Source organism: Neovison vison, chromosome 3, assembly GCF_020171115.1.
Source record: "Neovison vison isolate M4711 chromosome 3, ASM_NN_V1, whole genome shotgun sequence".
In the NCBI taxonomy this organism is placed as follows: Eukaryota; Metazoa; Chordata; class Mammalia; order Carnivora; family Mustelidae; genus Neogale; species Neogale vison.
In genome coordinates, this window is record NC_058093.1 from 222,753,568 (window position 1) to 222,779,884 (window position 26,317).

General features: G+C 49.9%; 1 protein-coding gene across 2 annotated transcripts in view; it reads right to left on the minus strand.

Annotated features, from left to right (window-relative positions):
- KIAA1671 (KIAA1671 ortholog) overlaps window positions 1-26,317 on the minus strand; it is a 183,774-nt gene that overhangs the window by 135,688 nt on the left and 21,769 nt on the right. The window contains exon 2 of one of the 2 annotated variants that reach the window (XM_044244043.1): window positions 7,183-7,282. The gene's annotated coding sequence lies outside the window, so the exon portion shown is untranslated. Of the gene's footprint in view, window positions 1-7,182; window positions 7,330-26,317 lie in introns of those variants that run through there. The other variant, XM_044244042.1, reaches the window with a different exon arrangement.

A 26,317-nucleotide genomic window follows, 5' to 3' on the forward strand; every position in this document is an offset into this window, starting at 1 on the left:
CCCAGTGTTAACCACCCCTAGATTTAGGATGATAAACCCTTCTTTGAGAAAACCCAGGACTCATATGCCATTTGAAATGCCACAGAAGTTGCAATGTCAGCAGGCAGACCAGACCTCCAGGGTCCAGCCAGCCCAGAACATCACGAGTGGCAGAAAAATCGTGCCCCACAGCAGAAGCAGGTCCTGCTGTGACCCCAGATGACAGATGAAGACACAGCCAGAGCAGCAAAGTGACCTGCCCACGGGTGGCTGGAGTTATGCTGACCTGACCCCATCCTCCTCCCCGTCAGATTTCTTCCAAAGTCCACATGGGCTTAACTAGAATAACTGCTTTTTTTTTTTTTTTTTAAAGGACTTCAAGTGTGCTTTCTTTTTTTTTTTTTTTTAATATTTTATTTATTTATGAGAGGGGAGGTGGCTGGGGGAGGAGCAAAGGGATCAAAAGAAGCAGATTCTGCCCTAAGCGTTGAGCTGGATGCAGAGCTGTATCTCACGACCCTGAGATCATAACCTGAGCTGAAAGCAAGAGTCAGACACACAACCAACTGAGCTACCCAGGCTTCCTCGAATAGCCACTTTTGATGATGTTTAGATGTAAAGATACTTCACACCCAGAAGTATCTAGGATGGCTAGAAGAAAACACCAAAAACCCAAAAAACAGAACACAAGCAGTGCTGGCAAGGATGTGGAAAAATCAGAAACTGAATGCACCACTATGGGAATACAAAACGGTGCAGAGGCTGTGGAAAACAGTAGGGCAGAACCTCAAAAACCAAACACAGAATTACCATAGGGCCCAGCCTTCCCATCCCTGAGAGCGGAGTCTGGAACCGAGACTTGCGTACCAGTGTTCAGAACAACATTATTCACACTACCTGGAAGGCAGAAACAACCAATGTCCACCGATAGATGAATACACAAAAAGTGGTATCTCCAACCCAATGAAATATTACTCGACCTTAAAAAGGAAAGATATTCTGAGGCTACAACGTGGATGAACCTTGAGGATGTTATGAAAAGTATAATAAGCCAGTCACAAAAACACAAATATGGCATGACACCCACTTATTGGCGGCACCTAGAGCTGTCAAATTCATAGGGGTAGAAAGTAGAATGGTGAGTGCCAGGCATGGGGGTAGAAGGGAATGGGGACCTGGCGTTTCATGGGAACAGAGATGTAGCATGAGTTGAAGAGAAAGTTCCAGAGACAAATGGCAGGACTGGTTTCATAATAGTGTGAATGTACTTAATGCCACTGAACTGTACACTCAGAAACAGTTAAGATGATAGGTTCACGCTGTGTGTATTTTACCACAATTTTTTTTTTAAAGCAAGAAACTAAACACAAAGTAAACCTACTGCTTAAACTCATGACTACATGACTCAGTTCATGGGACCTGTGTCCTTTAGGCATTAAAGGCCCTCATTAAAGGTCCACCCCAGGCTATGCCCCCTCACCCTGGGAATGCCATGGGAAGCAAGGGAGACCCCACTCCTGGTCACAATGGGTCACAGACATAGTCTTGTGGAGGAGGGGGAGAGGAAAGACCATAAAATTTGCAGGGTGCCTTGACAGGGGCAGAAAGTGAGGCTATAGAAGCCCAAAGGATTAGTCAGGGATGTCTTCCTGGAAGAGGTAACATCTCCATCAATCTAGTAGGAATCAGCCAAACAGAGAAAGCCAGCCTGGGAGACAGCATGTGCACAGGCCCAAAGTGACTGGAGAAACAGTCATATGGCATTAGCCTACTCGTTGGCCCTCCTTGGGGCAACACGGGGCTATTTTGGTGGAAAGTCTGGGAGGCACAACTTTCTAAAGTTCATGAGTTTTATTAACCTGAGTCAGAATCACACTGGTGCCTGAGTGGCACAGTCACTTAGTGTCTGCCTTTAGCTCTGGTCATGATCCCAGGGTCCTGGGATTGAGCCCCATGACGGGCTCACTGCTCAGCGGGAGGCCTGTTTCTCCCTCTCCCAATCCCCCTGCTTTTGTTCCCTCTCTCTTTGTCAAATAAATAAAATAAATAATCTTAAAAAAAATAATCACACTGGAGAATATAAAACACTGGTCTGGGAGTCAGAACTGGGTGGTTTGCCACACAGTCTGGTTGACCTAGAACACACCAGACCCTTTACACTCTTACAAGTGCCCAGGTATGGAGATAAATTATTCCATCATCCTACTTTTTTGTGGTCCATTGTGGTAGAAATCACGTAACATAAGATTCGTCATTTTCAAGCATATAACACAGCTGCATTTCTAAGTTCACAAATTGTGTCCCCATCCCCTGTCTACTTCCCGCACATCAGCTCAGCACACCTGATGTCCCAGACGCTGGGGTCCAGAGGAACGGTTCACAGGGGCTCTTCCCAAATGTGCCCTGGAACATCAGATCTGGGTAGGACATCTTCCCACTCAAAGCATCACCCAAACTGCTTCAGCCCAACACCCCTCAGCCAGGTGCAAATGCCGATCTAGAGAAAGAACTGTACAACTTATCTTTACGCCTCTATTTAAACATCCGCCTTTTCTATCCTCATTAGCCTGTTCCTTCCTACTATTTGTGCTATTTCTGGATTGGCTGAAACATGGACTGAAGCCATTAATCAAGCTGCTTTTTTGTTTGTTTTGTTTGTCTTTAGATCAAGGACGGATGAACTGCAGTCTGCTGGCCACATCCGGCCCACCACCTGTTTTTGTAAATAAAGTTTTATTGGAACAGGCCCTGCCCATGTATTTATATATTATGTACAGCTTCTCCTGAGGTATGAACCCAGAGCTGAGGGGTTGCCACAGAGGCCATATGGCCCAGAGAGCCTAAAATATTACTATGTGGCCCTTTACAGAAAGAGTTTGTGGGGTCCTGCTCTAGATGGCGGAGAACTCAGTCCCGGGAGACTGGATTCACTTAAGGAGGAAGTGACATTGCCCTCTTCAAAACAATCAAAACTCTCACACTCTGCTGCCTGCGACTTGCCCCTCCACTAGATCTCTACAATGATCATTATAGAAAACTTCATAAATACAGGGGAGCAAAAATGTTTTTAATAATCCAAAATCCTACCACCCACCAGCCCCTATTGTTCTGACCCAGCAATCCCATGTACGTCAACCTGGGCATTTCCCTCATAGACGGGAACTTGTAGTCAAAACTGAAACAGAATCAGACGGGCAATTTAGGAACTTGCATTTTTTTTCTTTCCTTTTAATTTCAAGACCTATCATAAACACCTTTCACATCAATAACTGTACAACCTACACAGTCCTTGCCCATGCTTCTGCAGCATTCCATTTTGTAGGCATCTCATCATTAGATCATCTATCCCCCACTCCAGGACCTTTAGGCTGTAGCCAACCACTGACCATTAAAACCAAAATGGCAATGAACACCCACACGCACTTATTTTCCCAAGACAAATTCTGCCTAGAAGTGGGCTGACAGGTTCAAAGGATGCATGCCTTTTTTGGGAACTTTTGATATATGCAGAATGGACTTCCACACCTAAGGGAAACACATCCCAGGCTGCCTTAATTCAAAGCTGAGGAGGTCAGGGTTCTCAACTTCTCCTCCGGGACAAACCCAATAAAGCTGTCTAATGAGCAATAAACCAGGGCCCCGGGCTGGCCATGCCCTCACTCGCAGCTTCCCTGGTTCTCGTTTATGGCCCGATTATCACAGACTTGACTATAAGGTTTGCAAGGGTAATCAGAGCAGCTCAAAGAGAGAGGTGCATCTGGGCTCAGCCCAGAGGCCCACCCAGCCCGGTGGTGGAAGGAGGAGCAGGAAGGAAGACCCAGCCCTGGGACAGATGTTCACAGCAGAGGAAATTCAACCCCAAAGCTGGATTCAACACAACACACAGCATGATGCCGGCTGGACTCGCAAAGGTGTGCACACAACACGCTCTCTTTAGGGAGGCTGAGAAGTGCATATTGCATTTCAGAAAAATTTAAAAAAAAAATCTCCGCCAAGTACAAATAGATTTCTGGAGGAATTAGCTTATTTGGGCCTAAGAGCTGCCTTATGTGCAAAGCTCAAACCCTAGAAAGGTGTGATCATGTCTCTCCTTAGCTCTAAAATAAATGGCTCTCACCATCCATTGCCTTGGGGAAGGTATTCAAAGGCCCGCCAAAAATAACTAACTTGGTCTATACCGCAAGGCCCTGCCTCCACTCCCAGATTCCCAAAGGGTCCACGACTTTTTCACTTACTCCTTTTCCACGGGGCGCTTTTTAACGCACGGCACAATTTCCCTTTGCCCAACTCCAACCTGCCTTTTTAGAGCACTCGAGGGGAGACCTTCTCCAAGAAGCCCATGCTAATTTCCTGGGCCAAAGTGACTTCCAACCAACTTTGGCAATGTACCTGATCCTAATGCCTTGCATCAGAGGTAAAGCTAATTCTTCCTCTTTCAAGATTTAGAATCCCCACCCTACCCCACCCAGGGCATAGACCCCTCCATTCCAAGTTCTTCTTCCCCAGACCTAGTTGATGCCTGGCAAAGGGTGCTCTCCTGTCCAGGCACAGTAGGAAGCTGCGGGGAAGGACATCATGTAAAAGCTGTATCCTTCTGATTCTCCTGGGCGACCTCTCAAGAAGTCCCTAAGACCGTCTGTGCCTGGTGCTACTGGGACTTAAACACTTATGTTTCCACTGTGTGGCAATATCCCAATTTAATAAAAGCCACCCCAAGCTCATCAGACCATTAACTGCAGCAAATTTTTAAATATTATTTTATTTTCATTGTCTTTAATTTTACTGTTGTTTTCCACTTAAGACAAGTGATGCTAGCTATTTACAATAGAGATTTTCACAAAGGTTCTTTTAAAAAATTTAGTTCACTTTAGGAAAAGCATAAAGTTGACAAGTAAAATAACAGGAGCAGGGATTGTGTGGATATGGCACAAGTCCATGAGGCTGGAAATCATCAGTAAAATGGAAAGAATATAGACTCAAAGTCAAAACATGAAGGTATAAGCTACTATCTGGTAGCTTTCCTTTTAAAGGCTAACAAGCCAGAGACAGCTTTCCTGGTCTTTACAGCTAGAAGCATGGCCATGTGATCCAGTCCTGACCAAACAGATATAAGGGGAAATGGCTAGATTTCTAGGGAAGCTTTTGCTTTGCTGATAAAAAAAAACAAAAACAAAAATAGGCAGATGCAGCTTATGGTGCTCCCTCCCCTTCTTCCTACCTGGAACAGAGGTGTGATGCCTGCAGCCAAGGCAACCATCTTGAGACAAGGAGATCTCAAGCACTATTTTAAGGACAAGGGCATGGAAAAGACCTTAACACAGCCAAGCCACTGCACTAACTCTGAACCACCCCCTCTGGGTTTTTGTTGTTGTTATGTAAAGAATAATAATGTACTATTGAAGCCATCCTGAGTTTGGGTTTCTCTACCCATAGGCAAAAGCATTCCTAATGGACACAAGGAGTTTGGCACAGATAGGCCAAGTGGACAAGCGTCGTCTAAGCCTTGGACAAGCCACTTTACCTCTTAAAGTTCAGTGTCTTCATGGGTGAATAAAGTTCTGTGACACTTATCTCAAAGCATTGTGATGATTAAACCAAATGGCCCACCTCATGTGGCCTTGGCACATAGCAGGTTTCTATTAATGCATGATAAACAAATAAGCAAATGGGCAAATGGAACGTGAAGGCTGCTCGAGGTATTTGTGGGTTGGTGGGATTTTTTTCTCCCCCTAGGGGCAGGAGAAATCTGAATTCTTTAAGATGCAGAGAAATAGTTTCGTACTACAGGGATCTTAGCGAGTGATTCGGGGGAATCTACCCTTACCCACTCTCAGACTGTCCAAAGCTGCAGAGAGGGGAAGGAAGGGCACCTAGCCAGGCAGATGCTATCTGCAAGGCCACCCTCACATCCCACACGAGCCTGCCATGTACCCAAGCCTTAGTAACAACAGAGGAAGTGTCAAAAACACATAAACACCAAAGAGAATTCCCCCCAAAGGGTATAAGGAATGTGTAAGGGACTATCAGGACAAAATGCGGGTCCCCAGGGATGCCAATGGTCTCAAGCCCATCTCTCTGGCTACTGCACGGCTCCCACCCTACCTCATGCCCACCAGCCACTCTGTCCCTGTCACATGCATGCCATCTGGCAGTGAACCTGCAGGGACAGCTGAAAGGTCTCCTCCAGGTTTTCCCAGGAGGATAACTGTGCCTCCCACGTCCTTCAGGCAACCAATCATCTCCTCCTTCTCTTGGACCAGCTTCCGAGCACCCCTGTAAACTTGCCTGGGCCTGGCACTGCTGGCCTCAGGGCACAACAGACAGGCCCCACTCCTGGCACAGAACCTGGGCCTCTGTGTAGCTGAAGACATACACCTGGCCCGACTACCAAGCAGACACCCCAGCGAGCCGTTCTGAGTTCATTCAGTTGTTGGGTCCTCCAACCTCCTGAGAGCTTGACCCTGGGAACACCTAGTAGTAATGATTGCCATCGTCCAATTGCTAACACTAATGGAGCATTGATTCGGTGCCAGATGGCACCATGAATGCACTTCCCCACTCAACCCACCCCATGAGTTGGGTTGTGGGATGAGACCCCATTTGATGGATGAAGACAACAAGGCCTGGAGAGGATCAGCCATTTGTCCAAGGGGTGAAGCGAGGATTTGAACTCAGGCGGCCTCACTCCCCACCCTACCCTGTTAATCCCTGTAGTGTTACCAGCTGCCATGTTCTTAGGTGCCACCGTGGGCCGGACACTGAGCCAAGGGCTCTCCATGCATAATTTTTGTCAGTCCCTTCAAAGACCTCCTGGAGTCAATACTAGTGTTATCCCCATTTTACAGGTAAGGAAAGTGAGGTTTCAAAGGCAAGGTGATTTGCTGAGGTCAACTGCTTAGTAAGGGAGCAGACCTGGGACTGCACTTGGGCTGTCTGTCTCTGGAGTGGGCAGGCTCTGCTGACGGGTCATTGACCCCCCCTGCCTGGCACTAGGCTGGCCCAGCTCAGAGCGGGTTTCTAGGCAACACTGGGGAGCAGAACACACTTGTTCTTGAAGCTCAGTCTAATGGGGGAAGCAGATGTGGCCATGGACGTTGAGGTAAAACGGAGGCCCATGGGACAAAGAGCTTACAGTAGACAAAATAATGCCCCGCAAAGACATCCAGGCCCTAACCCCCAGAACCCATGAATCTGTTACCTTACCAGCAGGAGGGACTTTGCAGGCACTGAGGAATGAAGGCTCCTGAGATGGGGAAGGTTACCCTGGATTATATGGACGGATCCTGCATCAGCACAAGGGTCCCTGGAAGAGGGAGGCAAGAAGGTCAGTGTCAGAGAGAGAAAATGTGATTAAAAAAAAAAAAAATAGATTGGGGTGCCTGGTTGGCTCAGTCAGCTGCCTTGGGTTCAGGTCATGATCCCAGGGTCTTGGGATCGAGCCCCATGTTAGGCTCCCTGCTCAGCGAGGAGCCTGCTTCTCCCTCTCCTTCTGCCACTCCCTCTGCTCATGCTCTCTCTCTCTCAAGTAAGTAAATAAAATCTTTAAAAAAAACAAACAAACCAACAACAAAAACAGGTCAAGTGATGCAGGATCACAAGCCCAGCATGTAGCAGCTTCTGGAAGCTAGAAAAGACAATAAAGAGCCTCCAGAAGGAACACACCTCTGACGACCCATATGAGACTTCTGACCTCCAGAACCGTAAGGTAAACTTGTTGCAGCCACTGACCTGTGGCCATTTGTTATGGAGGTCAACTTGGCTGAGAAGAGAGGGAAGGGAGGGCTTCCTGGGGGAGGCAGCATGCAGCTGAGCAGCTGAATTAAGAACCCCTAAGCTCAGGGCTCCATGAACCTCCACGTGTCAGCTGAGGCTGGGAGAAGGTGAGTCCTACAGTCAAGCTGAAACCCAGTCCCCGGAGCTAACTTCAGCCCAGGCCTTGTCTCAATGACTGACTGATGGCCCCCACCCCGGGCCCAACCTTTTTTTAACTGAACCACAAATCACCCACCCATTGTAAGAAGTCGTGACCTTTAGCATAGCTGAGAACAGTTTATTTTGACCTCTTTGTCCCATGGCCTTAAACGCAGGGTGTGCCCCAAGGAGGGTGGAGGGGAGGCCTCGGTTAATCAAAGGTTCTTCTTCACGGAGGTTCCAAGGAATAAAGTGACTCATTACATGCCCAGAGCATTTGTGGTTTAGACTGAGGAATGCCAAATGTTTGGGTGATCGACTACAGGCCCCTCAAGCCCCCAGACCCATTCCTCTTTATGCACTGATATACGGGGCTCCACGAACAGGGCCCAGCTGACCAGATAAAGACATTAGGGTACCACAGTTCCATTTCTAAGGTGATATCTGCCACTTACATGGAATTCTCTAGGCGTCACCGAGTGATACACGTAATGAGTTATAAGGAGTACAATCGAGCCTTTCACACATTCAACTGAAGGCAGCTACAAAGAGTTTCAGAGAAACTCTTCTGACTTAGTTACAATTTCTACATTTCACACAATGAGAATAACAACACAGTAGTTTCTGTTTACGGACCATGCGACTGGGTCCCTGGGAAACAGGACACAGACGGACACTCGTTTCTCCCAGCAACCTCTGGGGCAGGGAGCATTTTACCCTCACTTTTACAGAAGGGCAAACTGAGACCCAAAGACACCGAGGAGGAAGCCCACTCTCTTGCTTCCTTTGCCGCAATGCCTTCTGAGAACAATCAGCGTGCGTGCAAGAGAAGACGGACGAGTTCGAGAAACACTGAGTAAGGGGAAGCACGAAGTGAAAGAGACTGAGCTGCTGACGGTACGAGTGTCAGAGGGTTCAAGAGTTTCTCAGCGACGGGACAGCACACACCTTCACCTTTGACTGCTTTCGCACACAGCCCTGGACACAGAGGGCTGCTGATGGAAGGTGACTGCAATTCTCTGGCTCAGGGCTGGGTCTCTGGTCACAGGGGCTCACTTGGCCAGCAGGCAGCACAGCCTGGAAGTGCCAACGAGTCAATGCCCCCCTCCCCCAGAAGGACGGCCGGCCACCAAAGACAGGGAACAGGTGTATCAATACCCCAGCTCCCTCCCTTCTCTGGGGGGGAAAACTCTGAGGTTCTGTACTCCTGATCACGTGCCCTATGTGAAGCTCCTTGCCTTCCCTGTCTCATCTCCACAGGCACCCCCCTCCCAAAGAACCACACTCATGCTCACACCCCTGCCTCAGCAGGGAACCCAACCCCAGAAGCACCCAAGGGTCCTCAGCATCCCTGCCCTGCCTGGTGGTTACCAATGGCAATAGCAGCCCCACCCCAACCAAATCACCAAGCACTCCCTAGGTGCTTGGGGAAAAAAATTCCAAAGTGATCTTCTTCCTGGATCATTAATCCACAGCACCTCACCGAGCATGGAGTCCAGAAATGAGAAGAGCCTGTTTGATTTTTGGTGCAGAAAATGGGAAAGAGGTGATCCCAGGTGTGTCTGTGCTAGAGAGGAGAATGATTTTCCTAACCCACAGGTGGAACACAAGCCAGCCAGAATCTCAGCAAGATCCTAGGGCTCCTGATTCATAATGTAATTTTTATGTATATATAAAAAATTATATATAAAACTATATATAACTATGCATTGCTTATATATAATATATGCTACAGTGATGTGTTACTATATCCATTATAGGTATTTATATGTACTATATATTTTATGTAATGCCTATCTATATAATATACAAGTGTATACTTATTTATATGACACACAAATTGCTTTGGCCCAAGGGCTCTATAAATGAAGGTTCTCCCAGCTACAGAAATCCTGTGTTAGCTGCCCACGGGATGCCAGAGCAGGCATTATCTGAAAACTATCAGACACTTGGACCTGGAACCTGGTTGGCTGAATGGTTTTTAAGGACAGAAGGCTTGAGTGACAAATACACACGTGAACACACACATGTTTTTGGAGAGCAAGTTCTCCAAATGGCCAATAAGCCCATGAGAAGATGCTCGTCTTCACTGGTCATCAGGGAAGCAAAACTATGCCCACAATGAACTACTATCCCACATCTACCATAATGGCCAAAATTCTGAAGACTGACATTAGCAAGGGCTTTCAAGGACACAGAAGTGGAACTGGTGTTCAACAAGCACAGACACTTTGTTTGGCGGAGTCCACCAAAGCCCATCTGTACCCAGCCTGCTGCTGGGTACCCATCGCACGGAAATGGGCGCTCAGGCCACAGAGGACGTATACACGGACGCCCACAGCTGCTCTATCCAGAACAGCCCAAACCTGGAAACTGCCTACCCGGCCATCCACAGTAGACTGGATAAGTAAATTCTGGCATATTCCTAGGACGGAATATAACACAGCAATGAGACAAACAAACTACCTTGACACGCAAAACATGGGTAAATATCACATTTTGGTGAACAAAACAAGAAGAAACTGGAAAGCTATGTGTGTCCAAGTGAACTTACGTGAAGCTCAGGAAATAGGCAAAGTCTCCCCATGGTGACTGAGGGAGAACAGCAGTAAGAACCTTGGAGGATTGTTGACTCAAAGGGGTGTAAGGGAGTGCTCTGGGGGCCTAGAAAGCTCTATATCTTGATGGGAGTGTTGGTTACAAGTTAAAAACATCTGTAAACATGTATCCAGTTTATACATTAAGTTATATCTAAGAAAACAAAATCTAAAACTTCCAGGGGCCTGCAGGTGCTCACCAAATAAAGCCACACCCCGCCCCAGAGCTGACTGATCTGCCCCTACACACACCTGGGGTGTATAGCATCTCTTGCCAACTCCTCCCCACCTTCTCTCCTGGCTCCAAACTTACTCATCCTACAAACAGTTCGCTTTGACATGGAGGGAATCCGGATCTAGAAAGAAAGCCACCCTCTGAAGGGAAAGAGACCCACAGGGATTTACGGATCACCTTCCCTTCTTCCTGAGTGATGTCAGTACCTGCATGCGCTAACAGCAACAGCTCCCTGATGAGATGCCTCTTCCTCCAGGAAGCCCTCCCTGACCTCCCCAACCCTGCCCCAAGAAGGATTTCCACAGCTCTCTGCTTTTTTGTGATATTGACCCATTTTAAGCCTGTTTATTTGTCTGCCAAGGGCTCCCTCTTTTATCGCCGGAGCCTAGCAAGGCATCTGGCATTAATAGGTACACAATAAACGTTTCCTGAAACACATGGATGTTTGAATGAGAAAATGAGTGATTTGAGGGAGGATAAGGATGAGATGGAGTAAACAATGGTCCTGGCAACCATCTTGGTGTACAGAAGGTGAAATTTGGGCCCACAAAGGGTAAGCAGCTCATGTAAAGTCACACAGCTAGTTAGGGACAAATCCGGCATGGAACCTCCGGGAGACACTGTTGTGCCCTCCCGCTACCAGATCCCTTCTCCTGGTGCTTCACCCTTCCCTCACCTGCTAGGAGGTGGTCTGCCAACAGTTCACAGGTACATCCTTGTCCAGGATTGCTATCCTCCAACAGGCTGGCCCACGACCCCCACCCCTGCCGGTAAGCACCCCACAAACCAAGGCACCCATAAGTCAGTGACAGACTCAGATGGGACACACACGACTGTCTACCCTTGCTTCCAGGCAGGATTTGTTCTGTGGTTCCAGAACTCACCAGCGGGAATCAAACCAGGCTGAGACCACCCCCCCACCCCGGCCACTTCTGCTTCACTCACTTTCCCTTCTGAGAGCTCAGCCCCATCAATGTCTTCCTCAATGTGCATCTCCGTCTCTGATTCTCAAAACCTCTTCCTGAGACAGAACCCAAGGCTCTACCTGGGGTCCAGGAGGAGACACTGCCTCCTGAATGGAAGTCCACAGTGAATGACAAGGCCAGAGATGACCTCTAGACATGCCACGGCCCCAGCCGTAAAGAACGGCGACAGCCACAAGGTAGGTATGTGTGTGTGTGTGTGCCTGCATGAGAGTGTTGGCAAGGCTCTACCCTCTGCTCCAAAAGCCCTTTATTCTTATCTCTAGAGATACACCAAAGGACCCCATCCGAATATCCTTGCTTTCCAGCCACCAAGGGCAAAGCTCTTCAATGTCCTAGAGTCTAGAGATTGTCCTCTACCAAGATAGCCTGCCCAAACTTCCACTCCTAGAACAGCCACCTGGGCCAGGGAGGAGAGGGAGGGGGTTGGAGTTGGGGAGTCAGTTCTCCGTGAGTCACTGTGAGCCCATCCCCGGAAGGCAACTTACTGGGCCAGGTTATAGAAAATACCATACAATCTCCTAAATTCGGATAAACACCACCTGCTCTCAGTTCTCCCAGACCCTACTTTGCCCAGTGTAATCACCAGTTATCAAGAGCTAGAGGACGCCGTGTTTGGGGGATAGCACACAGGACTGGCGGCCAGGAGCTCCCCGGTCTCCTTGCCCTGTCTGTGGCCTTCTGGATGACCGTTCAGAGCATGGACTTCCCAGAGTCAACCAGCTCGGCATCCAATCACATCTCAACCTCTACTAGCTGTGTGACCCTGTGCCAGTCGCTCACCTCTCTGAGCCTCAGCATCTGCATCTATTAGAATGCCATCAAAGCTAAGTACTCCACCTGCTTTTGTGGGGATTAACTGAGATCACATATGCCAAGTACTTAGCACAAGTCTGTGGTCACCGCACGTGTCAATCAATAACTGTCCTCATCCATCATATTAAAATTACTCTTTTAGCCTGGGAGGAGGTGGGAGCCTGTGGAATTAGACCACTGGACTTCCACCCAGGTGCAAGAAAGCAGCAGGAAGCAGGAGGGGCCAGGCTTTGTGCCGTGTTGTGAACAATACAAGGAAGTGAAGACACCTGGAAATTGTATACAACAGGTGCTCAGTAGACAGGGACTCTTATCAGAAAGCAGGAGGTGAACCCAAGAAAATGACCTCTCGGGTTCAAAGATCCTTTTATGCCCAAACTGGCAACTTTGTGCAAATAGCCCCAGACCTGGTGCAGAAGCAGAAACAGATGGCCTCTCCCCATCACAGCCTCTGAGCACATGCTGTGCTTCCCTTGAGCCAGAGTCATCCTCTGGCCACACCGTGCTTGTCAGCCACCAAGGGAAGAGCCTAACCCCATCACAGCAGATGCTCTTGGAGCCTCACCCAAATCCGCTGGGCACAGGTGGACAACTTTCTACCAGGGGTGTGACCAGCCGGGGGCGTGTCCGACAGTCTCCCCAAGGTTCCCAGCTGCCCCCAGGGGTAATCTGCTTATTAGCATATCCTAATGGTATACCACCAACAAATAAACCACTTGCCCTTGCACCTGGGGGGGGGGCCCAACTTAACACACCCCGCATTCCTAGAATCTGACTCATAAGAGATGGGACCTGCTCAGAAGCCCCGTTCTCGCCTAGGGCATCTGACACGATGGTGAGACATACCCCATTGTGAAATGGGTCCACAGCCCTTGACTGTTTAGTTTGGCTGACTTTTGAAAAGTTGCTCTTTTCACAATTTCTTCAAAAAAATGTATTGACCCGGGGCGCCTGGGTGGCTCAGTGGTTTAAGCCTCTGCCTTCAGCTCGGGTCATGATCTCAGGGTCCTGGGATAGAGCCCCACGTCGGGCTCTCTGCTCAGCAGGGAGCCTGCTTCCCCCTTCTCTCTCTCTGCCTGCCTCTCTGCCTACTTGTGATTTCTCTCTGTCTATAAATTTAAAAAAAAAAAAATGTATTGATCCGCTACAAGCTAGATCCATAGCTTGGTAATGTGGCCACAGCAAAGAACTCAAAAAGTCGGGGTCACTATTTACACGGAGTCTGGGGTTGGGAAGTAAAAAGGACAGGGGATGGAGAAGCCAACAGCCCAGGACAAAGATGGCAGCAGGTGACAAGGGAGGTGATGGGAATGGGGTCTCCCTGATGGCGATCACAGTCGGGTCCAGTGGACTAAGGTGATCAAGGATGGCTTCCTGGAAGAAGTGACATTTCAGCTGCATGACCTAAAGGATCAGAGGGAGCCAGCCAAGGGAAGACCAAGAGATCCAGAGTCAGAAAAGAGCTCAGGAACAGAAATTTTTGCTAGCAGGGCTAGGGAGGAGTGAAGGAAAGTGGTGCAGCCTGAGTCTGGAGAAAGGGGTGTGGGCAGATCCTGGAAGGCTCTGAGGCTGCCAGAAGAGTGCCTCTGGGGCTCTCACAGAATCACCTTCCTCTCCCTGCCTCCCCTGCATTCTGATCTGCCTTCCTGTGTGGGAGAGGGTGGAGTTACCTCCCACCGGCCAGGAGCCTCCCCAAGTCCCCCAGTCCCAGGGGAAGGCGTCTCATATGTCACATCTCCATCCTGTGTGTTCAGATGAGAACTGCTGACTTCAAGGCAGGTAGAGGGAGAGGCGGGGAGAGCTGCTTTGAGATCAGCACCTGGTAAGGGGGCACTGGAGCTGGAGGGAGAGCTACCCTGAGCCGCTCACAGAACACACGCTCAAATTCAAACCCCACCTCTGTGAACTTGGCCCAGCTTCTTGTCTTCCTTGGCCTTGGTGTCCTCACCAGTCACATGCGTTAATAATCCTATGGGCTTCTCAAAACAGCTGAGACATGTGCTAAGAACATATGTGTAGAAGCACTCAGCACCAATGGCGCATTGATCCCATGCTGGCTGATCTCCCACTATGCAGCAGGCACCCAGCAGAGACCTGAGCATGGGCATCCTTAGGGAGTCCCCCACCCAGGCCTGACCCCTACCCCCACCCCACTGGCAATATCCCTCAGCCCCAAAGACGGCCTCTCAGGAGATTAGCGGCGGGTGCGGTCAGCTGTGCCAAGGGTGGCGTCTGCCAGCGCGGACATGACTCACGTCCTGCCTCTCTGGAGAGGGGGAGGGCCCACCAGACCCATATCTAAAAACACTGATGTGATGTGGCCTGGCCGAGCAGGGGACGGGAGGAGATGGGAGCAGGCAAGAGGAGGCAGGGCAGACCTGGGCCCCGACTGCCCCAGGCTCACCGGTGTAAAAAAACAACCCCACTGCCAGGCTCTCTGTGCTTGTCCCCAGCTCTTAAGTCAGCCCTGGACAGAGGTCACCTCCCAGACTCCTCAGCATTACCCAGCAACTACAGGTGACTATCAAGAAAGCAGGAAACTGAGGCTTACAGGGATTAAATGCCTTGTCCAAGGTCATGCATATCTCTCGCCAAATTCCAGAGGCCAAAAGGCTGAATCACTGGCAGGAAGAAAGCAAGAAAGCGAGGGGTCAGTCCTAAACAACACAGAGGGATGTGTCCCCAAAGCCAGCCTGAGAGACTGGCCCTGGCTGGGCCAGCCCTGCATGAAGCAAGGCAGTGTGACCAAGAAGCTGACGGGAGGTCTGTAGTCCTGACTTGCGACTTCGGCTGTGTGTCCCAAGCCTCAGTTTCCCCATCTGGGCAATAAAAGGGCCCAGCACAGTGCCTGGTAGAGCCACAGAGCTCCAGGCCCTTCCCGCAGGTGATGGGGGAGACCAGGCATCCAGGCCACCACAGGAGTCTGAGGCCACCATACCTGAAGCTGCCCCAGCAAGGCTGAGTCACCGTAGGTCCCACACGGCTCCACCCCTCAAGGAAGGGCAAGGTCAGGATCACGCCCACCCCAGGTCGGCGGTGGGTACATGCACCTGTTCCGCACATATGAACGGGTGGGCACGAGGCATGCTTGGGTCCAAGGAACAAGTTTCCAGGTGGCTGGGTGGATACCAGATGCATGTGTATATTTGGATGGCAAGCCAGGCTGTGTGTGGGATGCCTGGGGACAAGGCCATTTCACAGAGAGCGGCATAAAGGTTCGCCGGTCAGCTCTGCCTGGGGAGGCAGGGAGCTATGCATACAGGGGGCCTTGGATCTGTGCATCCTGATGGGCGTGCAGGGGAGGGAGGGAGTAGGTGGCGGTGTGACTGAGGGACAGGGAGCATGTGGAGGAGGGGCAGTCGTGGGGCTTGCCAGCAAGCTATGAGGCTGTGGGTCTGAGTGTTGGTATGCCCCGAGAGGGGGGTGTGTGAGAGTGTGTATGTGTGTGTGTGTTCATGTGATGGGGCAGGGTTGGAGTTAAGAGCATGGACTCTGGAACCCACCCTGCCTTGGTTTATATGCTGTGTGATCCTGGGCAAATCACAATACCTCTCTGAACCTAGCTGCCCCATCTGTAATACAAGGACAGCAATAGCACCTCTGTGGATAAAATGAGTCTATTCCTGAAAAGCACGAGCACGGTGCCTGGCACATACTAAATGTTCAATCAAGAGAGCCTCTCATGGGTGCCTGGGTGGCTCAGTGGGTTAAGCATCTGCCTTCGGCCCAGGTCATGTTCCCAGGGTCCTGGGATCGAGCCCCACATCAGGCTCTCTGCTCAACAGGGAGTCTGCTTCTCCCTTTGCCTGCCACTGCCCATGCTTGTGCGTGCACTCTCTCTCTGTCAAATAAATAAATAAAATCTTTAAAAAAAAAAAAAAGCACACCTCTCATTATGACTAAGGTAACAATGGCATCTGTGGGTCTCCATGGTAACCACCACGATTGTGGGGGGTCCATAGGTGCGTAGTGTGTCAAGGGAGGATGGGATGGGGTGCCATGTGCCTGTGGGGTTCACCTCCATCTTCACCTCATGCTCTTGCGGCCAAAATAAAAATGTATTTCCTACTCCTATCATACAATTTATTACCCCTGAGTCAACCAATTGAAGCACAAAGAAGAAACCAAGGCCCCCGGATTACAGCTGAAAAATGAACATCTGGGAAACATGACACTAGCAGTCTCCCTGTCCCCCCCACCAGCTCCTCCAGAGGCAGCAAGGAATGGCAGGCAGGAGCACCGCTGTCCTCAGGCGGCTCCCAGTCAGGGGTGGGGGGACACGGGCAGAACTCAAGGAGAAAAAACCCAAGACAGTTATCAATACAAATGGATCAAGAAGGTCCAATAGAGAATACCACAGTCGGAAGAGCCTATGCAAAAGTCCTGAGGCAGGGGGCCCTTGGAGGAACCTTAAGTTCATAGCACCCCAAGGCCAGAGGGGACCAGATGCATGAGCCTCTACAGATAGACCAAGAAATGTGAAATAATCTCAATGTCCAGCCATTGGACATTGGTGTTAAACACACTACAGTATTCTCCTCTGGCAATTTTATACACTTGTCCCAAATGAAGTTTACAGACACTGGTGATGGGAGAAACCAGTTCATGACATGATGGTAAGTGAAAATTAGAAAACTGAAAAGCTGTATAGATCTGGGGTTTGATTAAAAAAAAAAAAGTAATAATAATAGTAGTAATTATAACCAGTATGATCCATTTATATGAGAAACAAATGTGCCCTCAAAATTACAAAAATTCCCCTGCCAAAATTTCACAGTGCTTGTCTGATGGGGGTGGGCTCCTGGATGATATTTCTTCTTCCTGCTGTTTGGTATTTACAGTGTTCTATCCAAAAAAATTTTTTTAATGTTTAGCAAAGAGTGAGAAAAGTTCTCTGCCCTCTCCTGCCCAGATCCCAAAACCCCAACGAGGTTTCTGGAGCTGTGTTTTTCTGAGGACAACCCTTTTTTTGTTCAAGTCTCACATAAACAAAAGCCCATTTGGCAGAGGGCCCTGGCGGGTGGTCACTCACCCCACACACCCTCCCAGCACCAGCACTGCAGCTAAGACAACAGCGAGCGTTTTCAAGGGGGGGCCATATGGAGGGGGGGCTCAGGAACTCTAAGCCTCAGGAACTCGTCCCAAATAGTTTCTTCTCCACCCAGGGACCCTCCCTTTCCTGTAGCTCAGGGTCAGCCCTCTTCCCACACTCTTGCCTTGGGCTAGTGCATCCCCCCAAGAGCCCTGACCAGCCCTGAATTCCTGGGGCCTGGAAGCCCAGAATCTTCCCTTGTAAAGACCACATGGTCCAAGTTCCAAGGAGACTGAGCTCTGAGAGGGGACATGAGTTGCCCAGGGATATCCAGGAAGCTGGACCTCTTCACCAGACCAGTCATCTAACAAATATGCATTAATTAAGCACCTACTGTGTGTTGGGCACAGCTCTAACCACCAGGGATATAGCCACAGGGTTATTTGGAAAGATTCAGGGGCTGGGGGAGCAACTGTAACCTGGGGTGGCGGGGCGGGTGAGAATAAGGACTCTCTGAGGAGATGACAAGTGAGCTGAGACCTAAATGAGCCTGCCATGCAAACAGCCAGAAAAAGAGTGTTCCAGAAAGAAGGCCCATGAGGCAGGGCCAGGTAAGAAAGGTCATTTTGAAAAGCAGTGGGAGCTGAGTCAGGCAGGACCTCTCCAGAAAGGAGCATGGGTCTGCTCCTACATGGGACAGGAAGTCACTAGAGGGCTTTAGTGACCCTTCTAGAAGTTCCCCTGGGCACTTCTATCCAGTGGAGGATACACTGCGGAGGTCAAGATGGAGGCCGGGAACCAAAGAGGAGCGGCCTGCCGCCTCCCAGGTAGGAGATGGGGGTACTCTGGACCCAGTAGGAGATGGGGGGATAAAGAGGAAATACAGTGTGACTTGAAACCATCCACATACGAGAGAGGAACAGCATGAACCGCCCCCACCCCCAACATGAAGCCAGGGGGAGTCAGAGGCAAAGGGACCCCAGAAAAACATCAGTTTAATGCCCCCCACCACCATGCAGAAGCAGTGAGAGCAAGCTGGGCCTCAAGGCTAACACCAACCCAAAGTACAGGGAGTCAGAGAGATCTGGGTTCAAATCCCAACTCTGTACTTACTAGTTGCATGGCCTTATAAGTTCATTCCCCTCCCCAAGCCTCAGTTTTCTTGCCTGTGAAATGGGGAGAATGATGCCAAATCTACCAGACCTGGAAGGCTCCAGCATAGTCCCCCAGTGCAGAGTGGATCCCTTCCCCTTACTCCTGTCTTCGGGTCTGATGCCAGCCCGCAATGCTCACTTGAGTTAAATCACCCTGAAGGCCAGTTTTGAAGAACTGCCATCCATGAACAGTGACTTTCTTCCCAAAGGATCACATGAAGCAGAAATGGGAATCCTTCCCACTGAGGGGGTTTGGAACAGAAATCCCCTAAAAATCACAAGCACGCTCCCAATTCTGGGACCTGAGCTAGGGCGATGGTCTCAACTGTCCTGGGACCCACAGACAGAGCTGGGCTGGGCAGGGCAGGGCAGGACCCCTCCTACCCTGGGCGATCATAGCGAAGACAAACATGACTCGGGGGTTCAGATGCGGCGAGGTCAGGCTCAGATCCAGGCTCAGCTTCAGAAAAATCACTCTCCTGACCTGTGCCTCAGTTTCCCCACTTGTAAAGCAGAGAGAGGGTGCCCTGCCCTGCAGGAGTCTGGAAGCTCAGCTGTCGGGAAATGCCTGCAGAGGCTGGGGGCGCATGATGTGCATTCTCAGGACCTTGGTGATGGCTGCAGAAAACAGCCATGTGCTCATCCCCGGAAGCAGGATCCCTGACCCCAGACGTGGGAAAAAGCACCTTTGCGGATGGACTTATGTGAAAGATCTCAAGAGGCAAGGAAGAGCCTGGGGGATCTGTGTGGGCCCGAAACGCAATCACGCGTGTCCTTGTGCAAGGGAAGCAGAGGGAGGCCTGCCTCCAGGAAAGGCCAGATGACAGCCTCACCAGGGACAACTGGGAAGCGCTGAGCTGTTGGCTCTGAAGACGGACGAAGGCCTGGGGAGGTGGCAGCTTCTAGAAGCTGGAAGAGGCAAGGGAAAGGAGGCTCTCCCAGCTCCTCTGGAGGTGGCCAATTTCTGCTCAGCAAAACTGACCTCGAACTTCCGACCTCCAGAACTATGGCAGAATGAACTTCTGTTGTTCTGAGCCACGGTTTCTGGAGGTTACGAAAGCCACAGGAAACCAACCCAGAGGCCTTCACAACATGCCAAGCCAGAAGGACTGGATCAATATTTACAGCCATTCGCACTATTGGACTGAATGAGGATTTCTGCAGGTGGAGCCCAGACACAGGAAGATTTTAAGAACTCCCAGAGAGATGTCAGGGTTCATCCAGGGGTGAGATGCGCGAGTCTGGAAGCTGGAGGGGTCAAAGGCATGGTTACCTCATACCCTGCACTGCTTCCCAGAACCGTGGCCACCTGTCACTCATGGGCCTCCCGCAGGGACCCTGGGCACTTGAGGGCAGGGGTCCCGCTCATCACTCTGCACTCACCATCGCCAGGCAACAGCTGTGGCACCTGCTGCACGCCACACCCAATGGATCCAGGAGTGAACAAGACACGGGCCCAACACAGACCAAGGAGGTAGGATAGGGGCAGGCCCTAAAGCACTAGACCCCGGGATGGTGGGGAAGGGTCTGCCTGGGGGCTACAGGGGCTACAGAGGAGGGAGGACTAGAAGCTGCTGGAGGGATGTGTCTGCAGAGGAAACATCTGAGCTAGTGTTGACACAAAATCCCACAGCAGTGGGGCCACATCCATCACCCTGTACACTCTGACTGCTTCCAAAAGCTCTCAAGGCTCTGCCCGAGGACTTCCCCCTACCCTGGGCGTTGGGGTGCCAGACATGCCAGACGTGGCCAGGAGCTAATCCCCCAGAAGCAGCCATCAGCCAGTGAAGGACAGGACCTGACGTACACATACCCCAGCTCCCAACTCTCCCAGGGTGCTTGCCCATTCGACACGGCCCCCAGAGGTCCCCTGTCCTGCTGATGAACACACCCAGCACTGGCCTCTTTCCCTGTCCTGTCTGGCTTCCCCAGTCCCTGGGGAGACTTTCCTGGGACCAGCCCCCACACAAAGCATAGGCAAGGGAATAGAGCCCTGTGTCTGGGTCTGCTCTGGGGAAGCCCACAGCCAAGCAGGTGATATATTCCACGCAGAAGACAAAACATCAGGAGAAGCCCATATAAGAGAAAGATGTCAAGGTGATCACCCCCACCCCAATGCTGCCCCAATTGGCCCCCCTTCTCGTGTCAGATGCTGCCTTCAGCAAAACACCTCTTCCGTATTCCTCGTCCCTTCGTTAATAAAGGAAGGTGCTATTACCATCCTCTTTTACTTTTAAACAGGGAAAGTGAGCTCAGAGAGGGGAAGTCTTCATAAAAATCTAAAAGGGCCTCACCACTCTCCCCCTCGCTCATCAGGCTTCAGCCACACACACTTTCCTGTTCCTCGTACATGCCGCCACTTCCTTCCCCCAGAAAGTTCCTACTTCGGGACCTTTGCCCTCGCTGTTCCCACACTGCAGGAAGGGGCTGCCTCCTCCTCCACTTTCAGCTCTCTGCTTAAAAATCGGAATGATTTTGGGGCACCTGGGTGGCTCAGTCATTATGTGTCTGCCTTCAGCTCAGGTCATGATCCCAGGATTCTGGGATCGAGCCCCGAATGGGGCTCCCTGCTCGGCAAGTCTGCTTCTCCCTCTCCCACTTCCTCTGCTTTTGTTCCCTCTCTCACTGTGTCTCTCTCTGTCAAATATATAAATAAAATCTTTTAAAAAAAAAAAAGAATGATTTTTAAATCACTGAAAAAAATAATCGAAAGAATAATACTTCGCAACACATAAAAATTCTTTGAAAAATCAAATTTCGGTGTCCATAAAGAAAGTGTGAGCGGTGCCAGGGTGGCTCAGTGGGTTAAAATCTCTGCCTTTGGCTCAGGTCATGATCCCAGGGTTCTGGAATCGAGCCCCATATCGGGCTCTCTGATCTGCAGGGAGCCTGCTTCCTCCAATCTCTCTCTGCTTGCCTTTCTGCCTACTTGTGAATTCAGTCAAATAAATAAATAAAATCTTAAAAAAAAAAAAAAAAAGAAAATCTGAGTGGAGGACGCACTCAGTTACATATTGTCCCTGGCTGCTTCGGCAGTAAATGGCGGTCAGTCATGATGGGGCTCTCATAGTCCAAAAAGCCAAAACTATCTGGTCCTTCACAGGAGAAGCTAGTGGGCTGCTACCCTAGGGTGTGGAGAGGCCTTGTCTGTCAATGAGTCCCTGGGGCCTGAAAAGGGTTAGGCCCAAGCAGGGGAACAAAGAAGGCATGGATGATTAATGCAAGGCCGTACCCCCAGGAGGGAGTTGAACATCACCTAGGATTGCAATGGGTGGATGAATGAATGAATGGAAATGAATATATACACCTCAATGGGAAGCCAGAGGCATCATCCCTGTGGCCCAAAGTCCCTCCATGGTATTGCAAACCACAGTGTGACATCCCCTGGGCGGGCGTCCCTCCAACAGCACCAGCCTGGCCTTGACATTCTGTGGGCCCAGAACTCTAAAGAGAGGACGTGATTCATTCCACAGAGCCTTTCACCAGGAGAGGAAGGAAACCAGCCCTCAGATCCGGAACCAAATTTAACTTCTCTGCTCCACACCCCCCACCCCCAAACACGCAAACACACAGAGCATCTCTCCACCTTGCTGGGGAGGGGGTCCATCTCAGCAGCCAGGGGGATAGTGGGGGGAGGGCATTGGTGATTACTGACTCAGCTTTCTCCCAAAGGAGCACCTCACCACTCTCTCAAAACACAGTTGGAGAAAAATCCTCAACGGAAATAGGGTTTTCCAGAGTAATTCCTCCCTCCTCCCTGCTCTCAGCACTGAGACTAAGGGGGCGCTAAGAAAAAACAAGAGACTAAGCAGGAAGTAAGGGCCTTGCCCTGCACTGGGGACTTCTGGTCCAGCAAATAAGCACCCTTATTAGCATCCTTAATACCTGGGAGACAGTGCCTGATTTATGTTTCAGGTCCCAGTGGGAAGAAATTGATATGGTCACTCTATGGAATGTTACATCTGAAATAGATACATTATTTTTATTTCCCAAGAGAAAGCAAGTTCTTCTCCATGCCAATATACATCCCAAAGTCAGGGAAACATCAGTTTAAAGGTTCTGGAATGGTCATATTTATCCTGCCGTGCCCTTTGGGTGTTGGCCCAAGGTTTTATCACAAGCCTCCCAAAATCTCTTCCGTGGACACGTCAGTGTTTACTGTTCTTCGCCTGCTTCTTCCCGTTCTGAGTGGGGAGGATCATAGCAGCTCACACATACAAGGGAATTCCACATTCACTAAGTGAAACCTTCTCTTGAAGAGGCACATAACTCAGCACAGGCAGGAGTGTGTATATAAAATCAGTGTTCCCTGTTCTGGGGTATGTCCCCTGCCCCGGAATCCCAGCTGTCTTGCAAGAACCAAGGACCATTGCATCAGTGTGGTGAGCACTCGTAAGACAGAAGGCCCTGGCAATGACCCTCAGCGCTCTTCGTCCTAGCTGTGTGACCTTGGAAAATTTGCTTGCCCTCTCTGAGTCTCTGGTTCAGGGAGTATTAGCACTGCCCTAGGCACCTGCCAGGAGGTAAATGTTCTCGGGGGGTGGGGGGCAGGTAAACCTTAAAGAATACACACCATCGGTCACCAGCATGCACCTTCCCAGGCTGACATTAGACGGCCTTTTCCCAAAAGAGAATCTGATCACGTGGTGCCCCCTGCCTGGATCTTTAGAGGGGCTCAGAATTAAATCCACCCCCTTTCCATGGCTCTGTGCCTGACCCTCCAGTTTCTCTGCCCTCAGCCTACAACACTCCCCTTGCTATTCTGCTCCCGTCACAATGCCCTCTGCTATACTTGCACGGGGAAGCCTACGCATATGCTGTTCCCTCAGCCTGGAAGGACACTCTCTCCCCACCCCCCTTACCCCTGCCAAACACACAACCTTTAGGTCTCAGTCTTAATGAACCTTCCTCAGTGTGGCGGATTGAATAGTGATTGTCCCACAAAATTCATGTGCACCTGGAATCTTAGAAAATGACCTTATTTGATCTTTGCAGATAGACTTACTGAGGTCACACTGGATTTGGTGGGGGGCTAATCCAATGACTGGTGTCCTTTGAAGAGGAGACAGATATACAAATGGAAGCCAAGGAACACCAAGAATTGCTAGAAGGTGCTAGAAGTCACCAGAAGTGGCAAAAGGAAGGGTCCTCCCCTGGAGCCTTGGAGGGAGTAGAGCCCTGCCAACACCTTGATTTGGGACTTCTAGCCTTCAGAGTTTGAGAGAATACATGTCTTTGTTCTTCTAAGCCACTCAGATGCAATGACTTGTCATACTACACTCAGAAAAGCCAGAGCCAACCCTTCAGAGAAACTACTTACATCAGACTTTCTTCAAAGCATCCTGCTCCTCTCCCCCCACCCCTGCAAGGTTCTGCCCCCTCTTCAACCCATAAACTCCTAGAGGTAAGGGATCCTGCCTGCTAGCTTCCCTATGGCTAATAGCAAACAGCAGCCATCCAGCGGTATTTCCCATGAATTCAGATGCCCGAGGGAAGCTCAGAGGTCAAGGGACTCCGAGGTTTGCCCTGACACCCATGGGAGAGTTCCAGTGACAGCCAGGCAATAGAGTGAGCCTTGCCCACTGGGACCCCCACTTGCTGTCTCTCCCCAAACCCAGGCTCCTGTCTCACACCCTCACTGCCTGACTCTGCATTTATGAAGCATGACAGGCACACAGTCCCAGGGCTGGACGTGACATGGCAACGACTTGTAGAAAAAAAGTAGGTCCGGCCAGAAGAAAGTCTCTATTGGGTCTCGGCCGTACTTAACGCCGGCACAACACTTGCTCATTGCCCCTTTCACCCAAAGGCCTCCAGCTCAAAAACCATCGGGATGGCAACATTTATGCAGGCGGAACTGTGACACGATTTGGTCTTCTTTGTATTCTTTTTTGTTAAGATTTATTTTAGAGAAAGAGGGACACAGAGAGCGAGCTCCTCCTTCCTGCAGGAGCAGAAAGAGCATAGGGAAAGGGGAAAGAGAATCTCAAGCAGACTCCAGCCTGGTGCAGAGCCCGACGTACAACCCTGAGGTCACGACCCGAGCGGAAACCAGAAGTCAGAGGCTTCACTGACTGAGTCACCCAGGCGCCCCTCTTTTGTCTTCTTTTTTTTTTTTTTTAAGATTTTATTTATTTGACAGAGATCACAAGTAGGCAGAGAGGCGGTTGGGGGGGAGCAGGATCCCTGCTGAGCAGAGAGCCCAATGGGGGGCACGATCCCAGGACCCTGAGATTATGACCCAAGTTGAAGGCAGAGGCTTAACCCACTGATCACCCAGGCTCCCCCTTTGTTTGTATTCTTAAAGCAAACTACCAATGGCCAGAGGTGCTGGTTTTCTCGATGTAGAATAATGATACAAAATATCAATACAATTTTATATTAATATAGGGATCACTGGTTATTAATATATTTAATAATTATATATTTTAATTACCAACTCAAATACTTATTAATATTTACATATTATATACAATTGGTATAATTAATACTGTGATAATAATATAAAATATTACTATTCTGTACTATAAAATATTTTATTATTTATTATATAATTAATTATATAATATATAATTATTATATATAATAATATAAATGTATATTATTTTCTAATAATAAATAATAATAACAGAGGCACACAGACGTGGCAAAATTAGGATGGTGTGTGAATGAGAGAGCTAGCGGGTCTCTGTACACACCCACCCATGCCTTGACTCTCTCAAGCAGAGAGGCAGGCACACATTCACATCCCTTGGGTAGTTCTGGGATAAACCCCTCAGCTGTAGCCAGGGTCAAATAATATGTTATAGGATCAGGTTCCTATAAGTAACACCTAGGTGGGGCACCATGGGGGGATTTCTTACTTTTTGGGTGTTTGTGGGGTTTTTTGAAAGCTTTTATTTATTTGAAATAAAGAGAGGGGGGAACAGATGGAGAGGGAGAAGCAGACTTCCACCAAGCAGGGGGCCTGATGCAGGACTTGATCCCAGGACCCCGGGCTCATGACCTGAGCTGAAGGCAGACACTTAACTGCTGAACCCCCCAGGCGCCCAGGGGATTTCTTTTTTATTACAAATGCTCAGGCTCCATCCCAGACCTGCTGAGTGTGGGCCTCCAGAGGGTAGACCCAGCAGCACCTGGATTTTTTAAAGCTTTCTGGGGGGCTTCTTCCGAACAGCCAAGCTCGGGGCACTTCGGTGCTGCTTCCTCCCCAGTGAGCCAGGAGTTGGGTCCACGGTGCCTGGAGAGCATCCTGGAAGAATTAAGACCCAGGCCTAATGTATTTCTCCTCAAAACGACACATGCCAGGGCATGCCCGGAGTCCATGAAAAACAGGTTCTTTATTATATCCAGGCCAGCCCTTTGTGCGGCACTGGGTACGTCCTGTGAAAGTTCACCATTGGGTAAGGGAGGCCAAGATACTTCCAGAAAGCACATCATAATGCAGCGGACATTCTCCCAGGGACCGAGGCACCACAAATACAGATCCTCACACTCTCCCACAGAAAGCAGGGGCCAGTCACGTCTATGTGGATGGCCAGTATCAAAAGCACAGAAATGGACAAACGCTGGTGGGGATAGCAACGCTGGAGTCCGTGCACATGAAATGG